The sequence below is a fragment of the Macaca thibetana genome, chromosome 2, assembly GCF_024542745.1.
Source record: "Macaca thibetana thibetana isolate TM-01 chromosome 2, ASM2454274v1, whole genome shotgun sequence".
NCBI classification, from domain to species: Eukaryota; Metazoa; Chordata; class Mammalia; order Primates; family Cercopithecidae; genus Macaca; species Macaca thibetana.
The window spans coordinates 103,919,427-103,939,721 of NC_065579.1; the positions used below are offsets into that span (position 1 = coordinate 103,919,427).

General features: G+C 48.1%; 1 protein-coding gene across 2 annotated transcripts in view; it reads left to right on the plus strand.

Annotated features, from left to right (window-relative positions):
- BSN (bassoon presynaptic cytomatrix protein) overlaps positions 1-20,295 on the plus strand; it is a 115,972-nt gene that overhangs the window by 47,463 nt on the left and 48,214 nt on the right. The window lies entirely within an intron of this gene.

The following is a 20,295-nucleotide window of genomic DNA, read 5'->3' on the forward strand; positions in this document are numbered from 1 at the left end:
TTATCTATTTTGGATAGTTCATATAAATGGAATCATAAAATAGGTATCCTTTTGTACCTGGCTTTTCTCTTACTTAGCCTAAAGTTTTTGAGGTTCATCTGCATTGTAGTATGCATGTATCAGTACTTCATTCCTTTTGTTTTATCTTGTTTTGTTTTATTTATTGTGGTTAAAATATATAAATACACGTCACATAAAATGTACCTTTTTTTTTTTCTTCTAAAGAGATAGGATCTCACTATGTTACCCAGGCTGGCCTTCAACTCCTGGGCTCAGGTGATCCTCTTGCCTCGGCCTCCTGAGTAGCTGGGACTACAGGCACGTGCCACTGTGCCCAGCTCAAAATGTGTCATTTTAACCATTTTTAAGTGTACAATTCAGTGATATTAGATAAATTCACATTGTTGTGCAGCCATCACCACCATCCATCTCCAGAACTTTTTCATCATCCCAAATAGAAACTCTATACCCATTGAATAGTAGTAACTCCTCATTTTCCCCCAGCTTATGATAACTACTGTTTTAGTTTCTATCTCTATGAATTTGACAATTCTAGATACCTCGTGTAAGTAGAATTCTACAGTATTTGTCCTTTTGTGACTGGCAAATTTCACTTATCATCATTTCTTGAAGGTTCCTCCATATTGTAGCATGTATCAGAATTTCCTTCCTTTTTAGGGTTGAATAATACTCCACTGCATGTATATACCACATTTTTTTTTACCCATTCATCTATCAGTGGACATGATTGCTTTCACCTTTTGGCTAGTGTGAATGATGCATGGATTCTTGAGTGCTGCAACAGGCTGGTGGACAGCTGGAGGAGGGACATACATTTGAGCACTGGACAAGATGCTGAGGTTTCCAAATGGGTCCAGGAACACAGTCTGCTCCCATTTTCCAGGCCTCCCACACCTACATCCCCTACCCCACCTCTCCCCATATTTCCCCTGACTATACCCCTCCAGCCATACTAGCCTGCTTGCTGCTCCCCACCTGCAATCCACAACCCTGCCTCAAAGCCTAAGACCCTGTCATTTCTTCCTCTGGGATGCCCTTCCTAGGGCCTTGGCATGGCCTCTCCCAATATATTAATATTTGCAGGCTTTTGCCATGCAGACATGGTGGTGGGTGCCTGTAATCCTAGCTACTTGGGAGGCTGAGGCAGAAGAATCGCTTGAGCCCGGGAGGCAGAAGTTGCAGTGGAGACCATGCCATTGCACTCCAGCCTGGGCAACAAGAGCGAAACTCCGTTAAAAAAAAAAATCTATATCTATATCTATCTATATCTATATCTATATTTATTTATTTGCATGACTCTGCTCAGGGGTCCCCTTTTCAGAAGTGCCCCCTGACCCACCAGGGTAGTTTCTCTTCTTTCTCATTCATATTGTTCTTCTAAGCACCTATCATACTCTGAATGAATTGGACTTACCTATTTGTCTTCTTGGTCTTTGCTTGTATCCTGCACCATAAGACGAGTCCTATGAAATAAGTGGCCTTGTCTGCCTTGCTCACTACTAGGTAGCCAGCATCTGCAGTGCAGCCCAGTGCCAGGGGCCGTGAAGCTCCCAGTGAGGACCTGACATGCGGTAAAGCCACACACTTGTGCTGCTCTGGCCACCATTGGAGCCCTGACCCCTTCCACCTCCCCCTTTTGTATTTGGATTTGTATTCACATCCTCCATCCCCGGTACCCCACTCTGTTCTCTGGAACTCTCAAGCTGCCCTGAGTCCCCAGCACCTTCCCCAGACATTCCCTTTACCTTCTGCTAGGTAAAAACCTGGCCATGCCAAAATATTATTTGCAGGCCGCGTATAGGCTCACACCTGTAATCCCAGCACTTTGGGAGGCCGAGGCGGGCGGATCACCTGAGGTCAGGAGTTGGAGACCAGCCTGGCCAACATGGTGAAACCCTGTCTCTACTAAAAATACAAAAATCAGTCGGACATGGTGGTGGGCGCCTCAGTATGCAATATTCTTCTTACTCCCTCAGCAGGGCTGTGCGAACCTCCGTGCACTTGCCTGATCATCTGGGCCAGGGGGCCTTTGCATGAGCTTGGCTCTCAGACCCTGGTCTCTCCTCTTTTGTCAGACACAGGCCATACAGTTCTACCATTATCTCTCCCTTAGCACTGCTGCCTGGACTTCTCATTACTTCCCACTACCCTGAAGATTTTGGCAAAAGAATCCAGGCTTCCTGCCCACTCCACTTGTTGTCAAGCCAGGGAAGGAAGAAAGGGAGGAAGGCAAGGCTAATGTTTTTCTCAGTGCCTACTGGGCACTTGGCACTGCATTTCCTCATGCTGGGGTAGCCCTGGCCCCTCTGTTGGCTCAATCCGGCCCAGGCATTCTGGGTGTGGTGACTCAGGGCTGGGCTAGTCCCTCAGAGACTTGCCCTTCTCTCTGGGAGCAGGACTGCTTGGCAGTATATTACTCACTAGTCAGTGGCTAGCTACGTGCCATGGAGAGTGTGATCACATATGCTGTCACATGCTCTAACACACATGCACACAGTGCATGTGCATACTCACGTGTGAGCACACACTACGTGTGCACACAGTAGCTCATCATGCTTTTTTCTCAGGTTTTAGTCACCACTCTCAGATCAACAGGCGGATATTTCCTTTTTGAGAGCATCTGTCTTGATGGAATTTAGGCCACAGTAGCTGAATTTAATGGTCTCAATGTGTGAAAACATGTCAGGTAGGAACATGGGCATCCCTGAATCTGTGCTCCCCAGACGCAGAGCCCTAGAAAGGGGAAGAGAGTAGAGGAGGGAGCTCCTGGTGGTCTACCGGGGGAGGGCCTCTTCTAGTCAAGGGTGGGTCCAGTCACCTGAAAGGGATTGATGGCTCCTTGGATGGGAGGTTTTGGCCTTAGGCCGGGCCTTTGTGGCTGTTACCCCACATCAGGCTGAACAGTGAGGGGGACTGAGAATCAATCTCTGAGGCAGGAGGGAAGAATGGGAGGAAGGTATGGAGTGACAGCGGTCATCTGCAGGAAGCCTCTCACTGGGTGGTCTCTGCCTGCAGGAGGCAATCTCCCCAAGTGACCAATAGGGGAATTGTCCACAGGGAGAATCTGGAAATGAACCCCCAGCACCCTCCTGACTCTCACAGGCTGAGAGAGAAGGAAAGGCAGGAACCAAAGTGCCACAGATAGGTATTAGATTTCTCCTTCTGAGTTAGACCCCTCAAAAGTGAAAAACAAGAAAACCACAGAGGAAAGACTGCATAGTTGGCAAGAAAGGAAAACAAGCCCCCATCTATGCACATTTTTCTGCAACTAGGCTGATAGGCATGTGGAACCATGGACATGGTAATGTCAAAGGCTGAAAAGTGGTGGATGGCTTTCCTTTTTAAATGTCCTTTGATGTTGCAGTAGGTATTATTTAGAAGAGGGGTTGTTTTTCCTGCTGGAATCTTGAGTCTCAGTTACTGTCTTGAGATGGCATTTTTAAATCATTCTCATCATCTTTCATAAGCCTTATAAAGAACTGTATTCAGGCTGGGCGTGATGGCTCATGCCTATAATCCCAGCACTTTGGGAGGCTGAGGCGGGTGGATCACGAGGTCAGGAGTTTGAGACCAGCCTGGCCAACATGGTGAAACCCTATCTATACTAAAAATACAAAAATTAGCCAGGCGTGGTGGCGGGTGCCTGTAATCCCTGCTACTCAGGAGGCTGAGGCAGGAGAATTGCTTGAACCCGGGAGGCAGAGGTTGCAATGAGCCGAGATCGTGCTACTGCACTCTAGCCTGGGTGACAGAGCAAGACTCTGTCTTGAAAAAAAAAAAAAGAATTACAGTCAATGGGTCAATACATCCTTAACACCAACCCTGTCTGGGCATTTAGCTTCATGCTGCATGCAGGTGAGGGGAGAGAGGGAGTCCAGAGGGAGCCCACAAGCACACAAGGAGCCCTCCCTCATGAGGCCATGAAAAGTCTGCAGGAAGGCACAGCAGATTTCTGGGAACTGAGGAATCTTGTGAGGGTCCATAGCGGGCAGGATACTTAAACCAGGTTTTGAAGGTTAAATTGACTTTTTTTTTTTTTTTTGAGACAGAATCTTACTCTGTCACCTAGGTTGGATTGCAGAGCACAGTGGTGCAATCATAGCTTACTGCAACCTCAACCTCCTAGGGTCAAGGGATCCATTTGTCTCAGCCTCTCAAGAAGCTGGAACCACAGGCACATGCCACCATGCCTGGGTAATTTTTTTTTATTTTTTTATTTTTTGTAGAGATGGGATCTCCCTATGTTGCCCAGGTTGGTCTCAAACTCCTAGGCACAAGGGATCCTCCCACCTCAGCCTCCCAAAGTGCTGGGACTATAGGTGTGAGCCACCGCACGCCTGGCCTGAATTGGCTTTTAAGGAAACTGCCTTGTAGAAAGAGAACACAGCATGAGCTGGTAGAGGTGGGGGTCAGATGAGGAGCCTCAGGAATCCCTGCTGAAGGCAGTGCAAGAAGAGGAAAAACTGCCTAGTTAGGAGGAGCCACATGGTAGAGTGCTTTGAAGGCTGTGGACAAGTGTGTCCAGGGTGGGGTGGTAACCCCGGATATGCTGCTGTGCCTGACATGCATATGGTGGGATTAGGTGGGAAGAGTGAGCACTTAGCATAATATAACTGGTGCGAGCTTTCACACGTGTGACTATGATCATGGCAGCTACCATAGGAAAGCCAGGCCTTTTTCAAACAGACTGTCTGAGTGAGACTCCTAAGCAGGGCCTACTCTCATGTCTCTGTACCAGGCTTCAGAGTCTTTTCTCCCCCAGACTTGTCTATCATCGGCCTGGGATGCCCTTGCAGGACCCGGGATTATTGCAGTGGGTCCTCTGTGTTCTATGCTCAGTGTGTCAGCCACTGCTACCACACAGAGCCTCTGCTTTCCTGATCAATCACCCGAGCCCATGGGCCATTCAGTCCACAAACATTTACTGAGCCCTGCTCTGGGCCAGGCCCTGTGCCAAACTCTAAGGACTCTGTGGTCACTGTGTGTAGAGGAAAGCCAGATGGCCCACTTTTCTCTGGAACCACCCCCCTTCCCCATGGCTTCCTCTAGGATTTTCTGGGACTCTGCCAGCCCACATTGATTTCTCCTTCTGGGAGCCCCCGGACCACAGACCCCTCCCACCACACACACACATGCACATTCAAGTTCCCATGCTTTTGTGTGTAACACTTGCTTTGTATTCTTTTGATGGCAATAAATTTGAAGTTGCAAGGCAAAGGTAGAGTTCAGAGGGTTTCATTCTCATTTTACTACCTGTTATTTCTAGGCGGGTGGATCACTTGAAATCAGGAGTTCAAGACCAGCTTGGCCAACATGGCGAAACTCCATCTCTACTAAAAATACAAAAAATTAGCTGGGCGTGGTGGCTGAGGGCTGTAATCCCAGCTACTCGGGAGGCTGAGTCAGGAGAATTGCTTGAACCTGGGAGGCAGAGGTTGCAGTGAGCCAAGATCACACCACTGCACTCCAGCCTGGGCAGCAAGAGCAAAATTTTGTCTCAAAAAAAAAAAAAAAAAAAAGCAGACCTGATTTCTGGACAGAGAGGTTTTTAACATAGGATGAATAGATATTAGTTTGGTGTTTCTCCCACAAAATAGACAATAGGCATTATTTTTTAATTCCACTGATTTCCCATGAGAAATGTATTAAGGGGTCCCAGGCAGGGTTTCCCTGGAAGTCTCAAACAGGAGGCTCTGGGATGCCTCATACACTGGGATGTTTCTGGGGCCAGTCCAGTCCCCTGAGCACAGCGGATGTTCAGTGAATTCATGCATGCATTTAGTGTCTGCAAAGTGACGCAGACACTGGGTGATCTTGCCAACTGCATTGTTGGCCTGTATCTCTCTTCCTGTGCCTAGAGCAGGGCTGAGTGTGAAGTATACCCTTAGCCATCTTTGTGGGATAAAGATACGTCCAGGCAGCCCCTAAGGGCAGGCTGAGTGCTGAGTCTGTCATCAGTATTGGGTGTGATGACCGGTCAGGAACTTGAGCTTTCTGGGCCAGAGTCCTGGCTTCTGCCCTGTTGGGGGCAGGACTATGGGAAGTGGCTTGCTTCCTCCCTACTCACAAAGGCTTGCAGTTTTCTCTTAGTTTATCTTGACTTCCAGATTGCAGCAAAGTTTTGAAGAGAGCTGACAAGAACAGCATTGTCCCCTTGGTAAAAGGCTGCAGTAGTAGGATTTGCAGTAGCTGGAACCTGGGAAAAGCTGGCTCAGCTTTATGTAATGACTTCAGTCTCCTGATTTGAGCTTCCTAGCTTTAGGAGCTGACCTGGGTCAGAACACTGTGATGCTACACAACCCAAAGTTGTGTCATGTGGGGTCCTAATGCAAGTGTCTATGAGCCTGGGGCTGGCTGGGGAGCAGGAGCCTCCATGACTTGGGCTGCATCAGAACTCCTGGGCTATACTTGAGAGCCATGGTACTCCCAGAAGACGGGGTTAGGAAATGTGAAGAGGGCTGGCACTGGGGCCAAAGCTCCTTAGAAGTCTGTGGTGAGGTGGCTGAGAATTTACCTGGCCAGTTAGACGTTCCCTCAGAAAGCTGAGCCTAGTAGGGGAACATGTGGAGATAGCTGGTTGGCCTAGAACACTCTTTTTTTTTTTTTTTTTTTTTTTTTGAGACGGAGTCTCGCTCTGCCGCCCAGGCTGGAGTGCAGTGGCCGGATCTCAGCTCACTGCAAGCTCTGCCTCCCGGGTTCACGCCATTCTCCTGCCTCAGCCTCCCGAGTAGCTGGGACTACAGGCGCCCGCCACCGCGCCCGGCTAGATTTTTGTATTTTTTAGTAGAGACGGGGTTTCACCGTGTTAGCCAGGATGGTCTCGATCTCCTGACCTCGTGATCTGCCCGTCTCGGCCTCCCAAAGTGCTGGGATTACAGGCTTGAGCCACCGCGCCCGGCCATAGAACACTCTTAAAAGATGCCCCAGTCACTGTAGACTGGAAAGGCCAGGAAGGTCTTAGTGCAGGAATGCACTGTGACTTCTCAGAGAAGTGTCAATGTCTTGGGTTCTTCTGGTGTCCCAGGCCAGGGTCATCTGGAGAGTCTAGGAGATCATAGTGGGAGCTCCTCAAGGAGCTGCTGACCCAGGTCTTGGCTCTGGGTGGTGACTCTGGCCTGGCCACCTGCCTGCCTTCTCTTCCCTCCTCTGCTTCTCTTGGCTCCCAGCATGGGCTCCCACCTGTCCTAGCTCCCCTAGGAATTTCCTGCTGATGAGCTATTACCCAAGTCTGATGACTAGGTAGGAAAAAAGACATTTTTTCCTTCCAAAAACTGCAAGAAGAATAAGAAAAAGAAAAGAAAACTCTACCTTCAACAAAAATAACAAACACCTGTAACCTGAAATACAACAAACAAAGATTGATTTTTGTTTGTTTGTTTTGTTTTTTTGTTTTTGAGACAGTCTTGCTCTGTCACCCAGGCTGGAGTGCAGTGGCATGCTCTTGGCTCACTGCAAGCTCCGCCTCCCAGGTTCACGCCATCCTCCTGCCTCAGCCTCCGAAGTAGCTGGGACTACAGGCGCATGCTGCCACGCTTGGCTAATTTTTTGTATATTTGGTAGAGATGGGGTTTCACCGTGTTAGCCAGAATGGTCTCGATCTTCTGACCTTGTGATCTGCCTGCCTCAGCCTCCCAAAGTGCTGGGATTACAGGCGTGAGCCACTGCACCAGGCCAAACAATGATTTTCAAGTCCAGGATCAAAATCCGTCCAGGATGGAGGATTTTAGGAGGGGATACTTGTCAGAGTCCAGAGGACCAAAACAAATAACAATCTATTGGACCGGTTAGCAAAGCCAACATATGCGGACAAGCTTAGGGAGTATCTTTGAACCCTGTGTGATGCCAAGGAGTTACTAGGGAGGTGGAGTTACCCAAGGAATTGAGCAGAGTGTGGCAGGTGAGGGGAAAACTATGGGTTGCCAGCAGTTCAGACAATAAAAACAAAGGAAATTCAAAATAGGTGTAATTGGTATCTCCGGAGAAGAGAACAAAACAAATGGAACACAAAAATATTCAAAGATACAATAGAAGAAAACTTTCCCCCTGAAATAAAAGAACACATAAATCTTTTGTTTGAAAGGCTGGGGGCTGGGCATGGTGGCTCACGCCTGTAAGTGCTGGGCATGGTGGCTCCCAGCACTTTGGGAGGCCAAGGCAGGCAGATTACCTGAGGTTGGGAGTTTCAGACGAGCCTGACCAACATGGAGAAACCCCATCTCTACTAAAAATACAAAAAACTACCTGGGTGTTGTGGTGCATGCGTATAATCCCAGCTATTCAGGAGACTGAGGCAGGAGAATTTCTTGAACCTGGGAGGCAGAGGTTGCAGTGAGTAGAGACAGTGCCATTGCACTCCAGACTGGGCAACAAGAGTGAAACTCCATCTAAGAAAAAAAGAAAGGCCAGACTGAATTTTAGGAAAAATATACATATTTAACCCAAAAACATGTCTTGGTGGTGTCACTGAATTCCAAAGAGAAAAAAATAGTTCTATTGCATCCAGAGGGGAAAAGTTTATATATATATATATAAAACCCAGAGCTCTCCACAGTAATAATCAATGATAGAAAACAGAGGGGCTAGCTATATCTCCAAAGTCCTCATGGAGAGAAAGTGTAAACCCAGAATTTATATCCAGCCAACGTGTTCAAGTTTATTTTTTCATTATTATTATTATTTGGGACAGAGTTTTTGCTCTGTTGCCCAGGCTGGAGTGGAGTGGTGCATTCTCAGCTCACTGCAACCTCCACCTCCTGGGTTCAAGAGTTTCTCCTGCCTCAACCTCCCAAGTAGCTGGGACTACAGGTATGTGCCACCATGCCTGGCTAATTTTTCTTTCTTTCTTTTATTTTCTTTTTTTTTTTTTTTGTATTTTTAGTAGAGACAGATTTTCTCCATGTTGGCCAGGCTGATCTCAAACTCCTGACCTCAGGTGATTGCCTGCCTTGGCCTCCCAAAGTGCTGGGATTACAGGCGTGAGCCCCCGTGCCCAGCTGTAGTTCAAGTGTAAAGGTCATGAAGATGTGTTCAGACATTCAAGAACTCAGGAGACGTGGTTTCTATGAGTTCTTTTTAAATGAATGAATGAATAAAAACTTCTAGAGATAAATTCTATAAGACATACATGGAGATGCTGTGATTAAAGGAGTAGTAACCTCACCACCACTTAATTGCCCTCAGATGAGCCATCAATCACACAGTGCCTATTACAGGCACCTTGGTGCAAGAGACATTCAGTCTTTTTTTTTTTTTTTTTTTTTTTTTTTTTTTGAGATGGAATCTCGCTCTGTCACCCAGACTGGAGTGCAGTGGTGCGATCTTGGCTCACTGCAAGCTCTGCCTCCCGGGTTCACGCCATTCTTCTGCCTCAGCCTCCTGAGTAGCTGGGACTACAGGCACCTGCCACAACGTCCAGCTAATTTTTTGAAATTTTAGTAGAGACAGGGTTTCACCATGTTAGTCAGGATGGTCTCGATCTCCTGACCTCGTGATCCACCCGCCTTGGCCTCCCAAAGTGCTGGGATTACAGGCGTGAGCCACTGCACCTGGCCAACATTCAGTCTTTAAAGTTATACTGAACTCATGGCATTTGACACTTCAGCTGACTTGTGGCCACATATATCTCTTGCTATTCTGGAAAAGGCATGGGATAGAGGTGAAAATGGGACTGAGGGGAAGATCAAAGGTAGACTCTACATGAACCACTACTGTATACCCACTGGTCTCTTTCTAGAATTTGGCCTGAGGTGGGCCTGGTGCAATTCTTAGTGAGACACTACAAGAATATGGATGTCACTTGAGGCAGATCTAAGGGTTTGGTTTTGTTCTACATCATGGATGACAAGCCCATGACCTTTGTGCTTAATTGATGGTAACAATCTTTCCCGTGAATCCTTCCTGAACCTACCTCCCAGGCAGTCACTACCAATTCATTGGGGTTAAAGGAAAGTTACCCTTATTTCCCATCCTTGCTCTGGATTCTGGAGACTAGCTGGTCCCAGAGGAAACCAAAAGCAAATCAATTTGCCTGAGAGATGTTCTTTTTTTTTTTTTTTTTTTGAGACGGAGTCTTGCTCTGTTGCCCAGGCTGGAGCGCAGTGACCAGATCTCGGCTCACTGCAAGCTCCGCCTCCCGGGTTCCCGCCATTCTCCTGCCTCAGCCTCCCGAGTAGCTGGGACTACAGGCGCCCGCCACCTCGCCCGGCTAGTTTTTTGTATTTTTTAGTGGAGACGGGGTTTCACCGTGTTAGCCAGGATGGTCTCGATCTCCTGACCTCGTGATCCACCCGTCTCGGCCTCCCAAAGTGCTGGGATTACAGGCTTGAGCCACCGCGCCCGGCTCTGAGAGATGTTCTTAATCTAGTAGACCCACTCAGGCCCCAGGGCTGGGGAATGAGGTCTCCAAGGTTTACTCTTGTGGCAGTTATGCCCTGGCTTCCCTTTGCTCTCAGACTTCTGGTAGTCTCCACCTCTGATGCTGGCAGCTTCTTCTAGCCTATGTTTAATGGCAGCAAGTCTTGTTCCTACCAGTCCCTCTTGTCACATTCTCCCCTTGCTGACCCACCTGCAGTCTCATGCTGGATTCTTTCTCTCAGCAACAGCACAGCAGTCAGAGCTCACTGCCTTAAACATGTTCTCTTCTGGCCCAAACAGGCTGGCCTGGAACAAATTGAGCCTTGTTGTTTGGCCACAGGAAGAGTCCCACCTGCCAGACATTTCTGAGTGGAAAGGATGAGTGGAGGTGGCAGGTACCTGGTAACACTGATGGTTCCTTCATATGGGTTTGTCTGCTCAGGGGTGTTGAGTGCATGTCTGCCCAAGGGCATCAGTATACACCTAGCATCACTGGGCCATCATGGTGCTCTGTCCCCAGCTCTACCAAGGACCTAGCTCTCTGGGTTATCTGGAGTCTTTAGGGTCTTGAAAACTTACCATCAGAGTGGGACTACAACTTATAGGGGCTGGGAAGTTAGGAAGAGAAGATGTCAGCCTCAAGGGAGCTCTTGCCTGTGGCATGACCTCTCACCCTGCCCAGGAACCCTGGGTGTGGTACCTTACCTACCCAGCCAGCAGACAGCACCTTAGAGGCTTTGAGCCCATGATACCATCTTCTTGGGCTCTTTCTGTGGCTGTGGCTGCGTGTTATGGAGATCCTTACCCTTGTGCTGTTGCCGTCAGTACTCCAAGTTCTTTTTGGCCCATAGGGCAATCAGGAAGCTGATGAGGCCAGCCCTTGATGGCTGGGGGCCTCCCTGTCACTGACCTAAGTACACTTTCCATGGAGCCTGGTGGAGGGTAGGACTGAATCTGGTCTGGGAAACCAACAGAAACTATTTTAAGGACTGGAGAGTGAGAGTTTAAGAATTTTCGGCAGGGCACGGTGGCTCAAGCCTGTAATCCCAGCACTTTGGGAGGCCGAGACGGGTGGATCACGAGGTCAGAAGATCGAGACCATCCTGGCGAACACGGTGAAACCCCGTCTCTACTAAAAAATACAAAAAACTAGCCGGGCGAGATGGCGGGCGCCTGTAGTCCCAGCTACTCGGGAGGCTGAGGCAGGAGAATGGCGTAAACCCGGGAGGCGGAGCTTGCGGTGAGCTGAGATCCGGCCACTGCACTCCAGCCCGGGCGACAGAGCGAGACTCCGTCTCAAAAAAAAAAAAAAAAAAAAAAATTTTCGTAGCAGTGGCCTCAACTAGGACACATATGCCAAGGGGTTGAGGGATAGGGGAGGGACAAGGCAGAACATATGGAAATTTCTATTTACATTTATTGTCTATCCATCTTTTAAAACTTTTCCATTTGGGGAGGTGGGTTTTATAAAAAATAAGCATTTATATAATTGGTAGATGAATATTCACATGTTGGAGATGCTGAAACATGTTTTATTGATAGAGGCACATGATTAAAAAGGCAGGAGGCCACTGACTTGAAGGCTGGGCAGGCCAGGACATGTTTTCTTGTGCAAAAACTGGAATCTTTTTTCTAAGCCTAAACTTTCTAGATTTTCATATCCATTCCTGAGAGAGGAGCTCTAGGACACTGGACCTGGCCCCAGCACCCACTGCTCTGTAGCCTCTGCTGCCTGGGTGCACAGGAACCACTGGGGTAGCCCAGTAGTCCTTCCTGCCCTGGGCCTCAAAGGAGAGGGTCCTCCCACAGCATCTGCCCATCTCTAATTGCCCATTACAGAAAGGTCAGCCATGAATTTATCAAAACCTCTTTTGAAGCTTTGGGGCTTTTCTGTACACTCTGACTTAGAGAAACAGTTTCTTTAAGTTCACTGCCCTCCTGGTGAACAAAGACAGCCGTTTATTAATGGGAAACATTTCTTTCAAATCCTCAACTGAAGGTGGTGGGGGGCATGCTCTGGAATGCTGCCTTGTGGAGCCCAGGTTGGTTTTCCCTCTGGCGCCTGCACTGGCCCCATGCCTGGCTGCTTTTCCTTCTGATCTGAATCAGCCTGGTCAGGCTCTCCTTCCCACTGTGTATCAGGGCAGCCATATCTCTCCTGGTGGTTCTGCCATTATAGATGTCCCTGGTGTCTGAAGCATTTTTTAGTCACTGACGCTTGCTGTCCTCATGCCTTTCTGGGGGCTTCTGACAGAGGGGAGCCTAGCCTCTCACCCGTGCAGTTGGGATTATGTCTCCCAGCAGTGGTCATGGGATGGGACAGGAGGCCACAGGGTACTAAGGATTGGTACGGGAGAGGCTAACTGAATTTGCTCTGTTCCCCTTCTTAGCAGCCCTCCTGTGGCCAGGGTGCTCCTTCCTGCCTTGGCAAACAGCCCTGAGTTAAGATTGTTTCTGATCAACTAATAGCCTTAAATGCTGAAAGGAAGAAAAGCTGGTAGAAATCCGGCTGTTTCTACATTGTTTACCTTTCTTGGCCATCTTAAAAATATATTTGTCCCAATACCTAATGCATATGGGGCCTAAAACCTAGATGACAGGTTGATAGATGCAGCAAACCACCGTGGTACATGTGTACCTATGTAACAAACCTGCACGTTCTGCACATGTGTCCCAGAAGTTAAAGTAAAATAAAAAATTATATAGATAATTATATATATATATATATATCCCTAGATAAGGCATTTCTAGTCTTCCCTGTTTGGCTTCTAGCCACTCCTTCATCTTTCTGCCCTTTCCCTCCTGCACCTGCCTGTCTCCTGTGTGTCCTTTATGGCGGCACCCCTTTCCCCTCCTTGCTTACACACCCTTAAACTGGCCCTCCCCAGCAGTAGGGCTCCCATGGCTGCTGGGAGGAGCACTGGCTTCAAGGGGCCTCTCTGCTGATGAGGCCACATCCACGAGACCAAGTCTTCCTTGTGGGTCCTGCCTGTGGACACCTCCCTCTCTTTTTCCTCATTCCCTTCTTTCTCCTGCCCAGCAGCCATATTTTGGTGGAGACCTTTGTTTGTGTCTCTTAAGAAGAGCCTCCTGGAGGGCTTACCTCTTTCCTCCTGAGGAGGCCTTGGATGGTTGTAGTCACTGTGGCTCCCATGGAACGTGTGTTCAGGTGTATGGCACAGACAGTTATGACCCCTGGAGCTCCTGCCACAGTGGGCCCTCGTGTTCAGCTGGAGAAGGAACTGGCCCTTCCTAAGCTGGACTGGTTTGGGACAGGACTTGGGCATTTATGGTGTGTAGCCCTCATGGGTGTAGCCTTTCTTCCTGTGACTTCTTGGCTTTCATATATGTAGACTCATCATGGCAGGGGGCATTGTTGAGTGCTCCTCCTCATGGAAACTTCTATAACCCTGTGGGGTCATTCTCTTTTTTCTCCTTTCTCTGACTTCTCTGGTTCTGACATCTCCTCTACTCCTACCAACTTTGGTCCTCCCTACAAAGCTTTCTTGGACCACTGCTCTCTGGGTGATTTCTAGCCTGAGAATTGTCTGTGAACAAGACCTATAAGTCTCCCAGATAAAAATATCTACACTTATCTGAATTGAACTGAAGCTGTGACCCATCTCTTAATGTCTCTTACCCCCTACCCCCTACCCCCACCTCAACACAACCAAACCCAAACTTGTGATTTTGTGATTTCACTTCCCATTTCTCACCCACTAATTGACTTCTCTCCTTGGATTCCCCATCTCAATTTAAAGGAACACTTCTCCCTGGAGCCAAAGCCAGAACACCTGCTGCTGTACCTTCCCTTCCTCTTGCCACGCAGACTATTTCCTGGGCCAGTGCCTTATTCTCATTGGTTTCCCTACCTCATCATCTTCTTGAAAAGACCCTAAACATTCCCCTATGTGAAAACCTTACAGGCTCTGTTCATTTTAGCTTTTAGCTTCCCAATTGGCTCAGGTAGTTCAACACACACTATCACATGATTGCTGGGAGCTGTTCTAGGTGCTGGGAGCAGCAAAGACTGACGTCTTCCAAGCTTACCCTGCATAGCTACTCAGACTGAGCATGCTCTGCTGTGCCTCTGAGTCTTCGTGCATGTTGTTGCCTCTGCCTAGCATGCCCTGTCACCTTGGCATGAACAGCCCATCTTTTAAGGCCCAGTTTAAATGTCTTCTCATCCTCAAAGACTTCTGCTTCTGTCCATCACTGGACCAGTGTGTCTTGCAGGGATTTGTTTGCACATCTGTCTCTACTCTAGACCAGAGGCTCTTGGAGGACTGGACTCCTATATGAATCATTTTTTTAAAAAATTATTTTAATTAAATATTAAATGACTGTTTATAAAGAATACAAGAATACTTAAACAACATGTATAAGATGTGAAGAATAACAATATGAACACCTGTGGACCCACCTTCCATTGAAGAGATATAATTCCTTTATACCATCAATACCTATTATAGGGCCTGGAAGTAATCCAGGGGTCAGTAAATGTGAATGCCTGAATGAATGAACATCTGTTGTTGGAGTCATTTTCTCTATGAGTCTCTCAGTGTTGCTAGTTAAGTCCCAGGTGAATGGTGTCATGGCCCTAGCCCAGCCCCACTCCGTGAGCCCATTCTACTGTTCACACATTGTTCTGGTCATTGTGCATGTCCTTATTGAGTGTCCACTCAATGCCAAGCGTGGCGCTGGGTCCTAAGGATATAGTGGGGAGCAAAATGGTGAAACCTCTTCCCAGGGAGCTTCCATGTAAGCAGCTCTTCAGAAAAAATAATCCAAAGAACCCAAACTGCAGTGTTTTCTACCCCCTGTACAGCTACATGGTGTTCCCCTGAAAGGCAGTGTGGGACATGGTTAAGGACATGGACTGGTGACCTAGATTTTGGAATCCCAGCTCCACCATTTGCAAGTCATGATGGCTTTGCATGTTACTTAACTTTTATGTATGGCAGTTTTCTCATCTGTAAAATGGGCAAAATAGATGCTATTCAGTGAATTTGCTGTGAGGCTTAATGCAGTTACTATGTGACAGGTGGCTCATGGTGAGGGCTCGGTCAGCATTACCACAATTATTGTCAGCAGAGCCTTCTATGGTATGGCTGGGGGTGTAGCCAACTGCTGTGGGGAGGAACTTTAGGTATTATTCCTGAAGTTCTCTCCTGCATGAAGTCAGACCCAGAGAAGGGCCGAGTGCCATGCCAGGCACTTGCCGTGTTTCCTCAGCTTTAAAACTTTGGGGCCACATTTTACTACTCTGAGTCATTTAGTGCCTACAGTCAACCCATTCAGGAAATACATATCGAGTATCCAGTTTGTGCCAGGCACTGTGGTAGGCCCTGGGACACAGCTGTGAGGAAAGCACACGCAGGCCGTGCCCACACAGAACTGGCAGTTTAATTCAGGGATCCCAGAGGATATACAAAAGCAATAAATTTGTTATATGATGGGTCAGAAGGTGCTCAGTGCCACAGAGAACAAAGAGGCAGGGGAGACAAGTGCAGTTTTAAATACAGTCAGGTTAAGTGTCCCTGAAAGTATGCCACCAGAGCAAAGACTTGAGAGGGAGCAAGCGTCTGCAGAAAAAACAGCAAATCTGAGGCGGGCAGATCACAAGGTCAGGAGTTCAAGACCAGCCTGGCCAATATGGTTAAACCTTGTGTCTACTAAAAATACAAAAATTAACTGGGCGTGGTGGCTCATGCCTGTAGTCCCAGCTACTTGGGAGACTGAGACAGAAGAATCTCTTGAACCCAGGAGGGGGAGGTTGCTGTGAGTTGAGATCGTGGCACTGCACTCCAGCCTGGGTGACAGAGTGAGACTCTGTCTCAAAAACAAAACAAAACAAAACAAAAAAAAAGAAAAAAGAAGAAGAAGAAAGAACAGCAAATCCAATGGCCAAATACACGTCAGGAGTGGGCCTGGCATAAGGGAAGTGGAGTCGGGGAGAGGGTAATCAGAGAGGAGGCCAGAGGGAAAGGGGCTAAATCTCATGGGGCCTTGTGGGCCATTGTAAGACTTTTGGCTTTTCTTTTGGGAGGTAAAGGAAGCCAGTGCAGGGCTTAAGCAAAGTAGAGAAGTCAAGCAAAGCCTGACTCGTGTATTTAAAGCCTTATCGCGGGACTGGGCGTGGTGGCTCATGCCTGTAATCCCAGCACTTTGGGAGGCCGAGGTGGGTGGATCACTTCAGGTCAGGAGTTCGAGACCAGCCTGGCCAACATGGCAAAACTCTGACTCTACTAAAAATACAAAAAATTAGCCAAGTGTGCTGGTGTGCACCTGTAGTCCCAGCTACGTTGCAGTGAGCCGAGACTGCACCACTGCACTCCAGCCTGGGCAACAGAAGGAGACTCTCTCACACACACACACACACACACACACACACACACACACACAAAGCCTTATCCTGGCAACTGAGAATGGCTCAAACCAGGTGGGGTGAGGAGGAGGGTGTAGGTAGTAGTGGCCAGCTTGAGAAACTAACAAGATATACTGCTGGATTGACTTAGGATGAGACAGGAAGGGAGGCAGAGACGGCACCAAGGGGGAGACTAGGAGGCCCACATTTAGGGGCAAGATCAGGGGCTCAGCTTGGGTGTGTCAAGGTGAAGATGCCTACAGGGCATCTCTGTGAAGATGTGGAGTTGGCAGTTAAACAGGTGAAGAGTTCAGAGCAGAGTTCTGGGCCAGAGATAGACATTTAGTGGGTATCAGTGGAAAGTGGATTTAAAGCCCTGAGACTGGGTAAGTCTTGAGACTTAGGGATTGTGAGTACTCACAGGAGCACATTTGTGTAAAGACTGAGCCCTGGGTCTCTCCAGTGTAAGGAGTGGGGTTCTGGGGTTGGCATATGAGGAAGAACCTGCAAAAGAGATTAGAAAAGTGTGGCCAGGCAGGAGGAGGAAATTCGGGAGAAGGTGGTATTCCTGAAGGCAAATAGAGAACTTATCTCAGGAAGGATGGAGTGATCATCTGGGATCAAGTGCTGCTGATGGTCAAATGAGATGAGAAACTGAGATGTGACTGTCGGATTTGACGATGTGGAGGTCCCTACTGACTGTGACCTGAGGAATGTCTGTGGAGTGATGGGCAAAAGCCAGATTGGAGGGGTGGGTTGAGAGGGAGAGAGGAGAGGAGTGGGAGGTAGTGAGTGGAGGCAGTTCTTTTATTATTTATTTTAGAGACAGAGTCTTGCTCTGTCACTCAGGCTGGAGCGTAGTGGCATCGTCCTAGCTCACTGTAACCTTGATCTCCTGGGCTCAAGAGATCCTCCTGCCTCAGTCTCCCAAGTTGGGGTTACAGGTGCAAGTCACCTTGTCAGGCAAGTGGAGATAATTATTTTAAGGAGTTTTGCTGTAAAGAAGAGGAGAGAAATGGGGCAGTAGCTGAAGGAGTAGTGGAGCAAAGTGCTGTTGCTTCTACTTTTTTGTTTTTTAGGATGGGAGAAGCTTGTTTGTATGATAATTGAAATGATCCAATAGAGAGGGGGAAATGGATGATGAAGGAGAGGGGAGAATTTGTGAAGGTGAGAAGTGGGCCTTGGGATCAGGAGGCAGGTGAACACTGGGGAACAGGAATAGGGAGGCTGAAGTTGTGCAGGTTTCTTCTGGTGGGTCCAACTTTCTTTGTGAGATGGTGAGCAGGTCATCAGTGGCAGTTAAGAGACAGAAGGAGGTGTTTGGAAGCTTGAAGATCAAGGAGAGGGTATAAGGAAGCATCTAGGAAGACAGGAGAGTACAAAGACCATGGGCATATATTGCGATCTCCAGGTGTCATGATGGCTACCATGAGGCGTGTGGGCACACATCAATGCCAGGAACATTGCCCTCGCATGCAGACTTTGCTGGGTGCAGAAGACATTGTTTGTTTATTCACTGTCACCACGGCTGAGTTTAGAACCCTAATCTTCATAAAAAATGTGTCCAGAAAGACTACACTGTGATACAACATTGATTTAAAAAGTCGCTGTGTATATAGATTGCCTGCTACTTATTGGGCAACACAAATACAATAGAAGTGGCTACATTTCTCAGAAGGCTTGCACAGCCTGGAGAGGGGTGGGGGCCACAGCCCATTCACATGTTTATAAAAGGCTCTCAATGTCTTCTGATTTGCTTTCAAGGGCTGCCTTTAAACTCCAGTCCCAAATAATTTAAGTAAAAAATGAAACTTAATTTGGACAAGTGGGAAATATTTCTTTAGGATACCTAGAAATTAGTATACTGAAAGGGCTCAGAGAAGCCCAGGTTCCCAATGTGGGCCACAGATGCTATGGCCACCACCACGCTAGGCTTCATAGCTGGTGGCAAAGATGGCCCTGAGGGGTTGGACTCAAACTCTGGTTGTCTTGCTGAAGAAGAAATTGGTGGGTCTGTGACTGGATGATTAGGTCTATGCTATTGATGGCTGATGACAGGAATGTTAAACACTGTAATACTGTTTCTTTTTTTTTTTTTTTTTTTTTTTTTTGAGGCGGAGTCTTCACTCTGTCGCCCAGGCTGGAGTACAGTGGCGCGATCTCGGCTCCCGGGTTCACGCCATTCTTCTGCCTCAGCCTCCCGAGTAGCTGGGACTACAGGCGCCCGCCACCGCGCCCGGCTAATTTTTTGTATTTTAGTAGAGACGGGGTTTCACTGTGTTAGCCAGGATGGTCTCGATCTCCTGACCTCATGATCCGCCCGCCTCGGCCTCCCAAAGTGCAGGGATTACAGGCTTGAGCCACCGCGCCCGGCCTAGTGTTTCTTTTTTTTAGGAGAGTCTTTATTAGATCAAGGATACGTTTCTCTACCTGCCAGTTCCTCAGAAGGGAGGAAGGACTGCAAAGTATCTTGGGGTCAGTGTCCCCAGGCGGGCTCCTCATCTTCCCCCTGAAATGACTTGTCCTAAGATGCCCTAACAGTTGGCTCTTAACTCTTTGGCAAGCAGATGGCCTTCAGATGGGGGCAGCAAACTTAGAATCTTCTCCTGTCAGTCAGACCCTGGGGCACTGAGGCAGAAGCTACCAGGGCAGTCTCCTGCACAGGCTAGGCCTCCACACTGCTCTCAGCAAGTCAGCCCTGTTTCCTGAGTGCCGGCATTCACCCCAATGAGTACAGACTAAAGCAGGAAGAGAATTTCAGGGAAGCAGTATAAAGCATTGCCTTTGGCTTTTTGTGCTCATCCTCTTTCAAACTAGAAAAGAGGAAAATTGCAGAGATGAACTTAAGTTGGGTCAAAGGAGAAGGAATATATGATTGACTTTTAGCCTGACAATTTGCTTTCTACCTCATGGAACTACCCAACACTGCTGGCTCCTCTGCATCCAGATTGGGATGGAGGTGAGGGTTAGACGCATTGGATCTCACTCAGTGGTTCCTCAAGGCTGGATCCTGGAACTCCAACCCTACCCAACTTCACACTAGTGGAAAAGTAACACTTTATCCCATCTTGGTAGATTTGGTCTGGCATCAGGCTTGCCAGAGGGCTACCAGAAGGAAGGCTTCTTTGTGTAGAGGCAGGCCCCTGGTACAGGAGATGGCATTAACTAGGCATTGCAGTATCCCCCATCCCCAGCGATCTAGGTTCAGCCTCTGAAGGGGTTCAAGGCAGGATATAACAGATCGGCCAGTATAGTATCTCAGTATAGTAACTTGGGCTCATGTTGGAATCACCTAGGGAAGAAAAAATACTAATGCCAGGGTCCTGCCTCCACAGAATTTTATGTAATTCAATTTTTATATAATTCGGGGTGCAGTCTGGGAGTCAGAATTTTAAAAATCACCCTAGCTATTTCTTTCTTTTTTTTTTTGAAACAGAGTCTCACTCTGTAGCCCAGGCTGGAGTGCAGTGGCACTATCTCGGCTCACTGCAAGCTCCACCTCCTGGGTTCACGCCATTCTTCTGCCTTAGCCTCCCAACTAGCTGGGACTACAG